Below are 15930 nucleotides of genomic sequence, written 5' to 3' on the forward strand. Positions count from 1 at the left end.
ACTTTCTCCACTGTATGTATGTATGTGTGTGTGTATATATATATATATATATGTGTGTGTGTGTGTGTGTGTGTGTGTCACATGATAATTTCACAAGGAGCACTGTCGAAATAAGCTTTATTGTGTTATCAGTGTATCATTGATACATGCACTGTTGTTTGCACTACATGTTTTTAACATTAGCATTTTCCATATTGTCCCAACTTTTTCATTATATATAATTTAAGCAAAGTGAAGACAAACAGTAAGACCCTTACTTATCAATAATAACCAATAAAGGATCATCTTATCTTAAATGACTTTTTACTCCCTTTGAGATTAAACTGATTTTCTGCTGCTCTGAAAATATATTTATCACTTTTTAACACTTTATAAACCCAACAACATCATCATCATCATCATCATCATCATACTAACATGTCAGGCAGCACTGACAGGAAGGTGGAGATTTTCGTTAACGATAATGAGTTGATGTTGACCCCTGGTACCTGACCCCTGGTACCTGACCCCTGGTACCTGGCCCCTGGTACCTGGCCCTTGCTACCTGTTCAGTTTAACAGGGTTGGAACTTGACACTGTCACTACTCCACAGGTAAATCACAATTATTATTATTTTATTCACTACTTCCATGTGTAACATGATATTGTTCAGGTCCACTGCATCCAGGACCCCACAGAACCACCTTGGTCCTAGATGACAACCACCCATGCAGACAAACAATCCATCCCCAGGTCTCCAAAGTGAGAATCTGCTGCAGTCAGGTGAAATGTGTGTGTGTCCTTGACCTTCTCCAGTCTCTGGTGTCTTCAACCCTGAGACACCTGTGTCCTGGATCATGTCCAGAGAAACTCCCCACATGGACTAAATGTGGTGTCTGATGTTCCCTCACAGTGTCAGTGATCCTCCTCATCTAAGTCTCACTAAGTAACCGTTCATTGGACACAAAGTCATTCCAGCAGGGCTCAAAGATCCTCCACAGAGACCTGGGACCAAAGACATCCAGTCTTCACCTTAGGACACTGGTTAGAGTACAAGTCTGACAAACAGGTAATAAGACAGGAAGCACCAGGACCCTAAAGACTTGGACCTTTGTTCTCCTGCAAAGACATCAGCATCACCAAAAACCTCTGATCTCATGTCTCCATAAGATCTTTCCGTGTGTCTCTGGATCTCAAAGACAGAAGACCCAGAGACATGAACGTCCCTGCTGATATCACTGAATGTCTCTACAAGTTTAACACTTTGTCCAAATACTGAGACACTTCAGATGGACAAGTGCAAGACGTCACTGAAAGCCTGGCTCTTAGTCTGGATCCAGGACCATCACAGATTCAGACACTCTGATTCCTCACTCAACTTGTCAAGAGCTGAAAATTAAATTATTAAGTGAAATAAACGGCAGAGTTCTTAAAAACAAACAAACAAACAAAAAACAACCTCATTTGAGCTCAAACAACTGAGAAACACACAGAACCACAAATACCAGTTATTTTCATGACTGAATATTCAAGTGTGTGTGTGTGTGTGTGTGTGTGTGTATTTTCAGCAGGTTATTTGTTCTCTTGACAAACCAACAAGAAAAATAACTACCTCATCTATTTCTGCTGCCTAGAATCCAACATGGCAACTGCCAAAAACATCATCATCATCATCATCATCATCACAATAATAAGAATAATAACTAAAAAAAAAATTAAAATTGTGCAATAAAAGCTAAAATAAGAAAATCATCAGATGACAGGAATTCTGGAATAAAAAATAAACTTCACAGAGAACTTTAAGAAAGATTTAATGGCCGTTTATAAAGTCAGATTTTGTTCTGGATTAACACGTCCAACCATCGTTTCACTCCATTAAAGGAAATGTAGGAATTTAAATGCTTTTTTTTTTTTATTTCAGTGAAACAAAAATGTTCCAAAAATAGTTTTAATGCAGCGGTTTATCTTTTAATTATTTTTTTTTTACAGTTGTTCAAGAAGTTATTTTATGTCTCAAACTGATGATATCATTCATCATTGTCAGCAATATGGCCGACTTCATTCATTCATTTCATCAATATCAGAAAAGTCAAATTTAAAACGATGATACTAATTTGTCTTTAAAATGTTTTCTATTTTCACCTCTTTAAAAAATCTTTGATTTTCAGTTTTCTTGGATTTTGTCATTTCTTTTATGTATTTATTAAAATCACTCTTTAAAATCTTTTTTGTGTTTGTGTCATAATTTTACATTCAGCATGACAAGTGTTAAAATCAACACACAGAAAATAAATTAGATTTTTTTTTTTTAAGCAGAAAAAAAAGAATACATTTTTTATCTTCTGTGGTTTTACTTTGGGTTAATTTTCTTCTCACTTTTTACAACTAAAATAAAATTTCTTGAGCATTAGAAAACTTAGGCTGTGTAATAAGTTGAGCTTAAAATTCAGTGATTTAACTGAACTAAAATTAACTAGTTGTCTCAAAACATTTTCAGTAGTTATGTAAAATAGATCTCTCTCTCTCTCTCTCTCTCTCTCTCTCTCTCTCTCTCTCTCTCTCTCTCTCTCACACACACACACACACACACACACACACACACACACACACACACACACACACACACACACACACACACAAATAAAAAATCAAGTCTTCTGAATTTTTTTCATTATTATTTGGAGTATTTATATATTTATTATTATTTACAAATATGATCATAACGCTTTTCATTTTTCCATTATTCTAAACAGCATAGAAAACCAAATATTGCTGAATAACTCTTAATAACTCTGAATAACTCTGTAATATTAATAAATCTGGTTTTGTGAATTAATCTGGAGGGCTGCTTCACAGTTTCTGCATTTCATGAAATTAAGTCAATTCAAGCAGCCTTTGTATCATTTGGGCAACGTAACAGTGTTTTACTACAACCACAAGACCCTAGCCCATTTTTAATTTTATTAAAGTCATAAAAGTCCAAATAAAATGCAGCTTCAATAATAGTTAACTTTCTTATACAGAAACCTGAGTATATTGTGTGATTGTTTGTTGGTCATTATTTTTGAAAGTGTTGGAGATAAACTCAATGTGTGACTCATATTATTATTTATATTGTCTGATGGGGGAGAGCTACTTATAACCACCAAACCTGGCAACTGAGGCCAAGTTCAGTTCGCATCAGTCACGTGTTTGGGTTTGAATATAATTATTCATCAATTATAAATAAATATAATTATTATCAAAGAAAAGCAAAATAAAAAATAAAATCATGGTTCTGTTTGAAGTCTCTGTCATTATTGATTATTCTACAGTTAATCATTTACTCCATATAACTTCAGGAAAAAGAAAAAACTCCAAAGACATGGTGACTAAATATTTTTTGGCTAATTTATTCCAGATAATTAAAATAATCAACTATTTTCCTGGCGGTTGATGAATGGTTTCATCTACTTTTCCATTAACAGTTGGAACAGAAAAACATCAGTTCAGTTCAGAAAGTCTCGAACATCTGAAATATTAAACGAGAACTTCTCAATAAAATGAATAATAATTTATCTACACATGAACGTTAAATGTTTTACGGTACGTCAGTGATTGTGTCAGTGACCTTTGACCTCATTAAAAAGAGCTTTTGATGTTAAATTAGGTGGCCTCGTGTTCTGCAGTTCAGTGCAAGTTTAAAATTTTGAGCTCCAGAAGCTGTTTGTCGTTCAATCAGCTGAAGGAGTCGACTTTTTCTGATTTTAATCACAGAAAAACTGATAAAGTGGATTCTGTGATATTTACAGACTGGAATCTGAGCGACAGATAAGGCAGCAGCCAAAAATACCCGCCCCGCCCCCACCACTTTGATTGACAGCCACCATGTGGCACATAGCTGGAGGTGCAAGTGATCCGTGCGCTGCTGATTCCCTTAAAAAGCCATCGGGCCCCAGCTGAGCAGCGCTCACATGCTGTCACGAGCTATTCTTGGCGTTTGTGAACTGGCTGCACGCTCTGCAGATGCCTCACCCGCAAAAAAAAAAAACAAAAACCCCACCACCAAAACTGCAAAAACACCAAAAGTTCACGCTTTTGACACAGAGCCACACAGCAGGCCCAGGAACCAGGCAGGAACTACTCACTTGTATCCACGAAGGTGCCGTGATGTGATGGGACTGAGCCCAGGTGACTGAAACCAACAACCAGCTCCTTATCCAGAAAGCAGTTTCCAGGAAAATCCACGGTGAGAACGGCTGAGCCTCGAAATATCCCCAAAAACAAAACTACACAGTTGGAGGCCGTGTAGCTTTGCTTTCCCTCCTCGCAATCCCTACACCCGAGGCGAGGCTGGGAGTGCTCCAACTGCTCAGGAGGGCCCAGACGGGGCCGCGGGGTTATATAGCGGGGGGGAGAACCCGCATTGCCGCTGCACCCAGGCTCCCCATTGGCCCAGACGCTGCTCAGGGGGCATCATGGGACATGGCAGCCTCCCGTCACTCGCCCTGTCAGCACTGCTGATCCTGGTTTCTTGGGGATCGATCCGGAATCCTGAGACGGAGGCGGATTGGATCAGTGCGGCCTGGATAGGTTCAAAGGGCAGGAAGGTTCCTGGATTAAAGTCAAAGAATCCCTGAGTCATGAAATAACTGCTGACCAACAGGGGGGCGAGGCTGTGCCTGTCCGTCACAGCAGCCCCGCCCCTACAAAACACTAACAAAGCCAGTGTTTACACACACTGATCCAGATCCACGCAACTATACAGTGACAACCAACATCTGGAACCAGGTTCACTGGTCAACTGTCGATCATCCCTAAGACCCTCGAACCTGGAACCAGGTTCACCAGTCAGCTGTCAGACCTTTGACACTGGAACAAGGTTCACCGCTCAGCTGTCGATCATCCATCAGATCCTCAAACCTGGAAACAGGTTCACCAGTCAGCTGTCAATCATCCCTCAGACCCTCGAACCTGTTACCAGGTTCATTGGTCAGCTGTCAATCATCTGTCAAACCCTCGACCCTAGAACCAGGTTCATTAGTCACCTGTCAATCATCTGTCAGACCCTCGAACCTGATACCACATTCACCGGTCAACGCTATGACATCCATTGTCATAAAAAGCCACAAACAGATGGTAGGTTCTGCAACAATTATTCAGTTTTAAATTATTGTTTGATGATATGTACACAGTTAGTGAACTAGTACATAGTACATAGTACATATGAACTCAAAGTATACTCAACAAAAATATAAACGCAACACTTTTGGTTTTGCTCCCATTTTGTATGAGATTAACTCAACGATCTAAAACTTTTTCCACATACACAATATCACCATTTCCCTCAAATATTGTTCACAAACCAGTCTAAATCTGTGATAGTGAGCACTTCTCCTTTGCTGAGATAATCCATCCCACCTCACAGGTGTGCCATATCAAGATGCTGATTAGACACCATGATTAGTGCACAGGTGTGCCTTAGACTGCCCACAATAAAAGGCCACTCTGAAAGGTGCAGTTTTGTTTTATTGGGGGGGATACCAGTCAGTATCTGGTGTGACCACCATATGCCTCATGCAGTGCAACACATCTCCTTCGCATCATCTGTGAAGAGAACACCTCTCCAACGTGCCAAACAGCAGCGAATGTGAGCATTTGCCCACTCAAATCGGTTACGACGACGAACTGGAGTCAGGTCGAGACCCCGATGAGGACGACGAGCATGCAGATGAGCTTCCCTGAGACGGTTTCTGACAGTTTGTGCAGAAATTCTTTGGTTATGCAAACCGATTGTTTCAGCATCTGTCTGAGTGGCTGGTCTCAGATGATCTTGGAGGTGAACATGCTGGATGTGGAGGTCCTGGGCTGGTGTGGTTACACGTGGTCTGCGGTTGTGAGGCTGGTTGGATGTACTGCCAAATTCTCTGAAACGCCTTTGGAGACGGCTTATGGTAGAGAAATGAACATTCAATACACGAGCAACAGCTCTGGTTGACATTCCTGCTGTCAGCATGCCAAATGCACGCTCCCTCAAATCTTGCGACATCTGTGGCATTGTGCTGTGTGATAAAACTGCACCTTTCAGAGTGGCCTTTTATTGTGGGCAGTCTAAGGCACACCTGTGCACTAATCATGGTGTCTAATCAGCATCTTGATATGGCACACCTGTGAGGTGGGATGGATTATCTCAGCAAAGGAGAAGTGCTCACTATCACAGATTTAGACTGGTTTGTGCACAGTATTTGAGAGAAATGGTGATATTGTGTATGTGGAAAAAGTTAATCTCATACAAAATGGGAGCAAAACCAAAAGTGTTGCGTTTATATTTTTGTTGAGTGTATGTTTGAAAGCACATTATAAATCCTGTTACTCACTATGGAGGTGTTCAGAAGTTACCATGTTAGCATCACCTTATGTGACACCTGATAGCATCACGCTAGCCACTCTTCATGCTAACATCAGCACCTTAGCATCACGCTACAAGATTTGAAGACATGAATAATTAAATCCACAGTGAGTTGCCAACACCAGCACCTTAGAAATCTCCTTACTCACAGTTTTATGTAAAATTCTCCTTACTCAGTTTTGTTATGTAAAATTCTCCTTACTCAGTTTTGTTATGTAAAATTCTCCTTACTCAGTTTTGTTATGTAAAATTCTCCTTACTCAGTTTTGTTATGTAAAATTCTTCTTACTCACTGTTTTGTTATGTAAAATTCTCCTTACTCAGTTTTGTTATGTAAAATTCTTCTTACTCACTGTTTTATGTAAAATTCTCCTTACTCACAGTTTTGTTATGTAAAATTCTCCTTACTCAGTTTTGTTATGTAAAATTCTCCTTACTCAGTTTTGTTATGTAAAATTCTTCTTACTCACTGTTTTGTTATGTAAAATTCTCCTTACTCAGTTTTGTTATGTAAAATTCTTCTTACTCACTGTTTTGGTATGTAAAATTCTCCTTACTCACAGTTTTATGTAAAATTCTCCTTACTCACAGTTTTGTTATGTAAAATTCTCCTTAGTTTTGTTATGTAAAATTCTTCTTACTCACAGTTTTGGTATGTAAAATTCTCCTTACTCAGTTTTGTTATGTAAAATTCTTCTTACTCACAGTTTTGGTATGTAAAATTCTCCTTACTCAGTTTTATGTAAAATTCTCCTTACTCACAGTTTTGTTATGTAAAATTCTCCTTAGTTTTGTTATGTAAAATTCTTCTTACTCACAGTTTTGGTATGTAAAATTCTCCTTACTCAGTTTTGTTATGTAAAATTCTTCTTACTCACAGTTTTGTTATGTAAAATTCTCCTTACTCAGTTTTGTTATGTAAAATTCTTCTTACTCACTGTTTTGGTATGTCAAATTCTCCTTACTCACAGTTTTATGTAAAATTCTCCTTACTCACAGTTTTGTTATGTAAAATTCTCCTTACTCACAGTTTTGGTATGTAAAATTCTCCTTACTCAGTTTTATGTAAAATTCTCTTTACTCACAGTTTTGTTATGTAAAATTCTCCTTACTCAGTTTTGTTATGTAAAATTCTTCTTACTCACTGTTTTGTTATGTAAAATTCTCCTTACTCAGTTTTGTTATGTAAAATTCTTCTTACTCACTGTTTTGGTATGTAAAATTCTCCTTACTCACAGTTTTATGTAAAATTCTCCTTACTCACAGTTTTGTTATGTAAAATTCTCCTTAGTTTTGTTATGTAAAATTCTTCTTACTCACAGTTTTGGTATGTAAAATTCTCCTTACTCAGTTTTGTTATGTAAAATTCTTCTTACTCACAGTTTTGGTATGTAAAATTCTCCTTACTCAGTTTTATGTAAAATTCTCCTTACTCACAGTTTTGTTATGTAAAATTCTCCTTAGTTTTGTTATGTAAAATTCTTCTTACTCACAGTTTTGGTATGTAAAATTCTCCTTACTCAGTTTTGTTATGTAAAATTCTTCTTACTCACAGTTTTGTTATGTAAAATTCTCCTTACTCAGTTTTGTTATGTAAAATTCTTCTTACTCACTGTTTTGGTATGTCAAATTCTCCTTACTCACAGTTTTATGTAAAATTCTCCTTACTCACAGTTTTGTTATGTAAAATTCTCCTTACTCACAGTTTTGGTATGTAAAATTCTCCTTACTCAGTTTTATGTAAAATTCTCTTTACTCACAGTTTTGTTATGTAAAATTCTCCTTACTCAGTTTTGTTATGTAAAATTCTTCTTACTCACTGTTTTGTTATGTAAAATTCTCCTTACTCAGTTTTGTTATGTAAAATTCTTCTTACTCACTGTTTTGGTATGTAAAATTCTCCTTACTCACAGTTTTATGTAAAATTCTCCTTACTCACAGTTTTGTTATGTAAAATTCTCCTTAGTTTTGTTATGTAAAATTCTTCTTACTCACAGTTTTGGTATGTAAAATTCTCCTTACTCAGTTTTATGTAAAATTCTCTTTACTCACAGTTTTGTTATGTAAAATTCTCCTTACTCAGTTTTGTTATGTAAAATTCTCCTTACTCAGTTTTGTTATGTAAAATTCTTCTTACTCACTGTTTTGGTATGTAAAATTCTCCTTACTCACAGTTTTGGTATGTAAAATTCTTCTTACTCACAGTTTTGGTATGTAAAATTCTCCTTACTCACAGTTTTATGTAAAATTCTCCTTACTCACAGTTTTGTTATGTAAAATTCTCCTTAGTTTTGTTATGTAAAATTCTTCTTACTCACAGTTTTGTTATGTGAAATTCTCCTTACTCACAGTTTTGTTATGTAAAATTCTCCTTACTCAGTTTTGTTATGTAAAATTCTCCTTACTCACAGTTTTATGTAAAATTCTTCTTACTCAGTTTTGTTATGTAAAATTCTCCTTACTCAGTTTTATTATGTAAAATTCTCCTTACTCACAGTTTGGTTTTTTATTCTCCTCACTCACAGTTTTATGTAAAATTCTTCTTACTCAGTTTTATGTAAAATTCTCCTTACTCACAGTTTTATGTAAAATTCTTCTTACTCAGTTTTGTTATGTAAAATTCTCCTTACTCAGTTTTGTTATGTAAAATTCTCCTTACTCACAGTTTTATGTAAAATTCTTCTTACTCAGTTTTGTTATGTAAAATTCTCCTTACTCAGTTTTGTTATGTAAAATTCTCCTTACTCACAGTTTGTTTTTTTTATTCTCCTTACTCACAGTTTTATGTAAAATTCTTCTTACTCAGTTTTGTTATGTAAAATTCTCCTTACTCACAGTTTTATGTAAAATTCTTGTCCAAAACTGTGGATGACACTAATGTTTGCTTTACTTTTACAAAGGCTTCCTCAGCATCTTTGTTCCATTCCAACACGGTTGACATTGAAATATCATCCTTGTACATCAAATCAGAAAGTGGACTAGTCAATTCTGCATAGCAGGGAATCCATGCCCTGCAGTAATTAGTCAGTCCAAGAAATGACATCATCTGCTTTTTGGTTTGTGGTTTTGGAGCGTGTAAAATCGCTTCCTTCCTGTCAGACAGGATCGTGCGCCCTGTGGCTGATAATTCATGTCCTAAATATTTGACTTTACCCCTACACAACTGAACTTTGTTTTTACTCACTTTGTGGCCATTATCAAATAAGAAACATAATAATGCTACTGTGTCAGTTATGCAGTTTTCTCGTGTGTCAGAGGCAATCAGAATGTCATCAACATACACTAATAGTTGGCTATCTGCCGGTGGAACGAAATTAGCTAAACATGCTGACATGACTTGAGAATAAATAGTTGGACTCTCTGCGTAACCCTGCGGTAATCTGGTAAATGTATATCGTTGTCCTTTAAAGGTAAAAGCAAACCAGAATTGACTATCTGGGTGTACTGGCACAGAGAAAAATGCATTACTGATATCTATTACAGAAAAACAACTAGAATTTAATCTCAATGAGTTTAACAAGGTGTGTGGATCTGGTACACATGGAGCTCTTTTAATCACAGCAGCATTTACTGCCTGCAGATCTTGAATCTATCTCCATCCCACTGAGGGCGGAGCCTTTTTTACAGGAAATATGGGTGTGTTACATGGTGAATCTGGACATGGCACTATTACTCCTGCTGTTAATAAATCCTCTATTACCGGCCTGATTCCTTCAATTGCATCAGGTTTCAATGGATACTGTCTTACACATGGTCTGTATTCTGTTTTTGGTCTTATAACTACAGGTTGTGCATTTTTTATCAGTCCTACGTCTGAAGGACCTGTTGTCCACAATCCTGATGGTACAGAAGAGAGAAGATCATCCTCTTCAGGACTCAACTGAAACACTCAGGATTGTGAAGTGGACACATCAATATGTGTTCCAGCTGTCAGCACCAATGAGACATTAACTGGCACTTTATACAATTTAGTTGATGGACTGAACTCCGTTCGTGGTCCAACTCTGCTCCAATCAGTGGCTGACAAAGCTGTTATGACTGTCAGTCCCAATTCTTGCCATTCTGTCAAATATGGTTTACAAAGTGACACATGTAATGGCATACCTGTGAATCTCAATTTTAAAACATCTTCAGTGGCACCTGTTACTGTTATGACAGCTGTTGAGTTGCCATCATGAATCAAATCGGTCATTGTCAGCTTCACAGGTGAAACATTTTTCAATTTGTTTTCATACACAGGTGTTCCTGGCAATATGCCACTATGGACTCTAAATACACTCTCAAATCTGCATCTAAACTCTGTCCATGGCTCTCCTTCTTTCTGAGCTGTCCTGGTAATTTCAGTATAATTTATCTTTGGTCCTAACACACCTTTTGCACGTGTAATCATAGCTTCCACTCTTGTTTTCAAGACTGGATCATCATGTGTCCGTGGTACGCCTTGTTGGTCTGCAGGATTCCAGTCCCCGCGTATCTGACTCCATTTAGGGCCACATGCTTTCATCCACACCTGTTGGACTTCAGGTCCATTAAGGTGGTAAGATGTTCTAATGTTTTCTATATCCTGCATAAATCCCTCAATGTCGACATGTGGCGATGGTATCATGTCGACTGCTGCTTTGATATCATCAGCATTCCATGTTCGATATACGAGCATGGTTGATCGCTGTCCTACTGTTCCTGCACGAGGATTTGGTACTTCTATCATAGGATAGGCACCTCCCTGGTCACTGTGTTCCACCATGGGAGGGGCTGTAGGCACTTTCGCTTGACTGCGTGTTTGTGGTTTTTCTGGTTTTTCTGGTTTTTCACTTTTTACCTTAGGTTTTACTGCCAAATCATACTGTGGTGGCGGTACATCGTCATCCTCTGGTAGAGGAGATAAGGGTGTTGTTGTCACCGACGATCCAGCCGGCGGTGATTGTTGAGGCTGTTCTGGTTCTCTGTGCTGAATTATCACATCTTCTTCTGCCTTACCTACAGCTTTCTTTTCCTTGCTTTCTCTAATCGTCGCTTCTCTGCTCCCTTCTGTCTGTTCTCTGCTTCCTCCTCCCAAAATGCCACTAAATCTGCCCCTACTTTCTGCATCTTTTTCTCATCACCTTTATGTTCCTGTTCTAACTCCTTCTTTAGCTTCTGTATACTGATCAGGTTCAGTCGTCCGTCAAAGTCATGTTTATTTATCCATGTCTCCAATTTTTTGTTGTTTTTGGATTTTTTGCTTCCATAAATTTCCAGTCGTTAGTTGATAAATTTCCCTTATTTATAGACGTCTTACCCCCCATTTTTATTATCCCTTGTTATAATTTGGACTTCAGACGGGGGCACACCTAGGGTGTTCTAAATCTGAAGTTTTCACACTTTCTTTGGACGTGACAATTAATTTGCCGTTGTGTGGTTGATTCCTTTCACCTCCCCGTAGGAAGCGGAATCACTTGCCTCTGCTTCCACACGCACGGTTGTCACTAACGTTGTCCAAAGTATTACACTTTCACACAGTTATTTACACTTACACAAAACACTATTTACACATAGAAACACTTTTAATAATCGTACGCGTATTCTTATGCCAGGGGAGCTCGCCCTCCCGTGAAATTTAACTAATGTCCTGCATTAGGGGACTCCGCCGTCCCTGCCAGATTTAACTGCTTTTTTACAGTGCACGTATTTCTACCCGGGATTTCCTTTACGTATTAAAACAGAGGAGTCCGTATCCTCCTTCCGGAATTTAACTACTTGCGTCCCTCGCAACCGTAGAGGAGTCCGCCCTCCTCGCGGATTTTAACTGCTTTGCATTAACAGACGATTCCACGCCATCGCTTACGGAGTTTAACATTTTATGTGATCACTTTTATCCCCTACCGGTACGCGTATATAAACAGAGGAGTCCGCACCCTCCTTACAGAGTTTAACTGCTTTGCATTAACAGACGATTCTGTATCATCGCTTGCGGAATTTAACTATGTGATCTGATCACCACTCACTCAGTACTGTTTACAAAGAAATTTTACTCACTGACTCGACTTCCTGTCTTCTTCGGGAAAATCTCGTCAACCAGACGATGCCAACGGTGGTCGACAATTGCAGACACGATCAATCGATCGGACCTTGGCCAAGGATTTACGTCTGGACTTGACGACCTCCGCTGGACACCTCCGGTATTGTTGAGATCCCGGACTGAGCCCCCAGTCAATGTTGGGTATTTTCTCCTCCAAACATTTTTAAAACCTTTAACAAGACAAACAGAGTCAAGAAACACCAGTGAGACAGAAAGTCAAATTTTACGCGCGGAGTGCAGTCAGGCTGTACACCAAGGCTACACTAAAGTCTGGCCTGCGCTCCGCTCTTTTTATTAGTGAATCCCTCATCACATAAACAAAAACTTGTCCTAAGGGTGGGGGAATGACGCAAGACAAGTTTCTTCCCGTAACATAAACACACACGTCAATAAGTGCAGCTGTAAGCAAAAACAGTTTCTTTCTTTTACTCTTATCGTCGAAGGTCAGCACATCTCGTTCATCTGTTGCAGTTATCAGCTGTTCTGCATCTGCCTGGAACACTAAGCATCACATCACAATCAGTCAAAATTCAACCTTCAGTTCTTTTACTCCCAGTCGTTAGCGGCTACAAAAACAAGTTGTATAATAATAATAATAAGTACATCCAGCTCCTCATTCCCAGTTCAGATTGACCCCAGCATGCTAAAACAAGGTTGAATGACACGTACATTCTCGGGTTTAAGTGCAAACAGCACAACACCGTTCTCATCAGAAAGAAGACAAAAGGTACAAATGTTTAACAGTGATAACATATATATATAAAATCTTTAACAATTCTTCTTACTCAGTTTTATGTAAAATTCTCTTTACTCACAGTTTTGTTATGTAAAATTCTCCTTACTCAGTTTTGTTATGTAAAATTCTCCTTACTCAGTTTTATGTAAAATTCTCTTTACTCACAGTTTTGTTATGTAAAATTCTCCTTACTCAGTTTTGTTATGTAAAATTCTTCTTACTCACTGTTTTGTTATGTAAAATTCTCCTTACTCAGTTTTGTTATGTAAAATTCTCCTTACTCACAGTTTTATGTAAAATTCTTCTTACTCAGTTTTGTTATGTAAAATTCTCCTTACTCAGTTTTGTTATGTAAAATTCTCCTTACTCACAGTTTTATGTAAAATTCTTCTTACTCAGTTTTGTTATGTAAAATTCTCCTTACTCACAGTTTTATGTAAAATTCTTGTTGGGTATTTTCTCCTCCAAACATTTTTAAAACCTTTAACAAGACAAACAGAGTCAAGAAACACCAGTGAGACAGAAAGTCAAATTTTACGCGCGGAGTGCAGTCAGGCTGTACACCAAGGCTACACTAAAGTCTGGCCTGCGCTCCGCTCTTTTTATTAGTGAATCCCTCATCACATAAACAAAAACTTGTCCTAAGGGTGGGGGAATGACGCAAGACAAGTTTCTTCCCGTAACATAAACACACACGTCAATAAGTGCAGCTGTAAGCAAAAACAGTTTCTTTCTTTTACTCTTATCGTCGAAGGTCAGCACATCTCGTTCATCTGTTGCAGTTATCAGCTGTTCTGCATCTGCTTGGAACACTAAGCATCACATCACAATCAGTCAAAATTCAACCTTCAGTTCTTTTACTCCCAGTCGTTAGCGGCTACGAAAACAAGTTGTATAATAATAATAATAAGTACATCCAGCTCCTCATTCCCAGTTCAGATTGACCCCAGCATGCTAAAACAAGGTTGAATGACACGTACATTCTCGGGTTTAAGTGCAAACAGCACAACACCGTTCTCATCAGAAAGAAGACAAAAGGTACAAATGTTTAACAGTGATAACATATATATATAAAATCTTTAACAATTCTTCTTACTCAGTTTTATGTAAAATTCTCTTTACTCACAGTTTTATGTAAAATTCTCCTTACTCAGTTTTGTTATGTAAAATTCTTCTTACTCACTGTTTTGTTATGTAAAATTCTCCTTACTCAGTTTTGTTATGTAAAATTCTTCTTACTCACTGTTTTGTTATGTAAAATTCTCCTTACTCAGTTTTGTTATGTAAAATTCTTCTTACTCACAGTTTTGGTATGTAAAATTCTCCTTACTCACAGTTTTATGTAAAATTCTCCTTACTCACAGTTTTGTTATGTAAAATTCTCCTTAGTTTTGTTATGTAAAATTCTTCTTACTCACAGTTTTGGTATGTAAAATTCTCCTTACTCAGTTTTATGTAAAATTCTCTTTACTCACAGTTTTGTTATGTAAAATTCTCCTTACTCAGTTTTGTTATGTAAAATTCTTCTTACTCACTGTTTTGTTATGTAAAATTCTCCTTACTCAGTTTTGTTATGTAAAATTCTTCTTACTCACTGTTTTGGTATGTAAAATTCTCCTTACTCAGTTTTGTTATGTAAAATTCTTCTTACTCACTGTTTTGGTATGTAAAATTCTTCTTACTCAGTTTTGTTATGTAAAATTCTTCTTACTCACTGTTTTGGTATGTAAAATTCTCCTTACTCACAGTTTTATGTAAAATTCTCCTTACTCACAGTTTTGTTATGTAAAATTATCCTTACTCACAGTTTTGTTATGTAAAATTCTTCTTACTCACAGTTTTGTTATGTAAAATTCTCCTTACTCAGTTTTGTTATGTAAAATTCTTCTTACTCACTGTTTTGGTATGTAAAATTCTCCTTACTCACAGTTTTGGTATGTAAAATTCTTCTTACTCACAGTTTTGGTATGTAAAATTCTCCTTACTCACAGTTTTATGTAAAATTCTCCTTACTCACAGTTTTGTTATGTAAAATTCTCCTTAGTTTTGTTATGTAAAATTCTTCTTACTCACAGTTTTGGTATGTAAAATTCTCCTTACTCAGTTTTATGTAAAATTCTCTTTACTCACAGTTTTGTTATGTAAAATTCTCCTTACTCACAGTTTTATGTAAAATTCTTCTTACTCAGTTTTGTTATGTAAAATTCTCCTTACTCAGTTTTGTTATGTAAAATTCTCCTTACTCACAGTTTGGTTTTTTATTCTCCTCACTCACAGTTTTATGTAAAATTCTTCATACTCAGTTTTATGTAAAATTCTCCTTACTCACAGTTTTATGTAAAATTCTCCTTACTCAGTTTTGTTATGTAAAATTCTCCTTACTCAGTTTTATGTAAAATTCTTCTTACTCAGTTTTGTTATGTAAAATTCTCCTTACTCAGTTTTGTTATGTAAAATTCTCCTTACTCACAGTTTGTTTTTTTTATTCTCCTTACTCACAGTTTTATGTAAAATTCTTCTTACTCAGTTTTGTTATGTAAAATTCTCCTTACTCACAGTTTTATGTAAAATTCTTCTTACTCAGTTTTGTTATGTAAAATTCTCCTTACTCAGTTTTGTTATGTAAAATTCTCCTTACTCACAGTTTTATGTAAAATTCTTCTTACTCAGTTTTGTTATGTAAAATTCTCCTTACTCAGTTTTGTTATGTAAAATTCTCCTTACTCACAGTTTTATATAAAATTCTTCTTACTCAGTTTTATGTAAAAT

The 15930-nt window shown here is 36.8% G+C and overlaps 1 protein-coding gene across 1 annotated transcript in view; it reads right to left on the reverse strand.

The window, feature by feature from the left end:
- The window catches only part of LOC117525277 (titin-like), a 363294-nt gene extending 358989 nt beyond the window's left edge, over positions 1-4305 (reverse strand). Inside the window, 1 exon segment of the mRNA XM_034187118.1 lies at positions 4107-4305. The gene's annotated coding sequence lies outside the window, so the exon portion shown is untranslated.
- Between the last annotated feature and the right edge of the window lie 11625 nt (positions 4306-15930).

This window comes from Thalassophryne amazonica, chromosome 14, assembly GCF_902500255.1.
Source record: "Thalassophryne amazonica chromosome 14, fThaAma1.1, whole genome shotgun sequence".
Taxonomy (NCBI): domain Eukaryota; kingdom Metazoa; phylum Chordata; class Actinopteri; order Batrachoidiformes; family Batrachoididae; genus Thalassophryne; species Thalassophryne amazonica.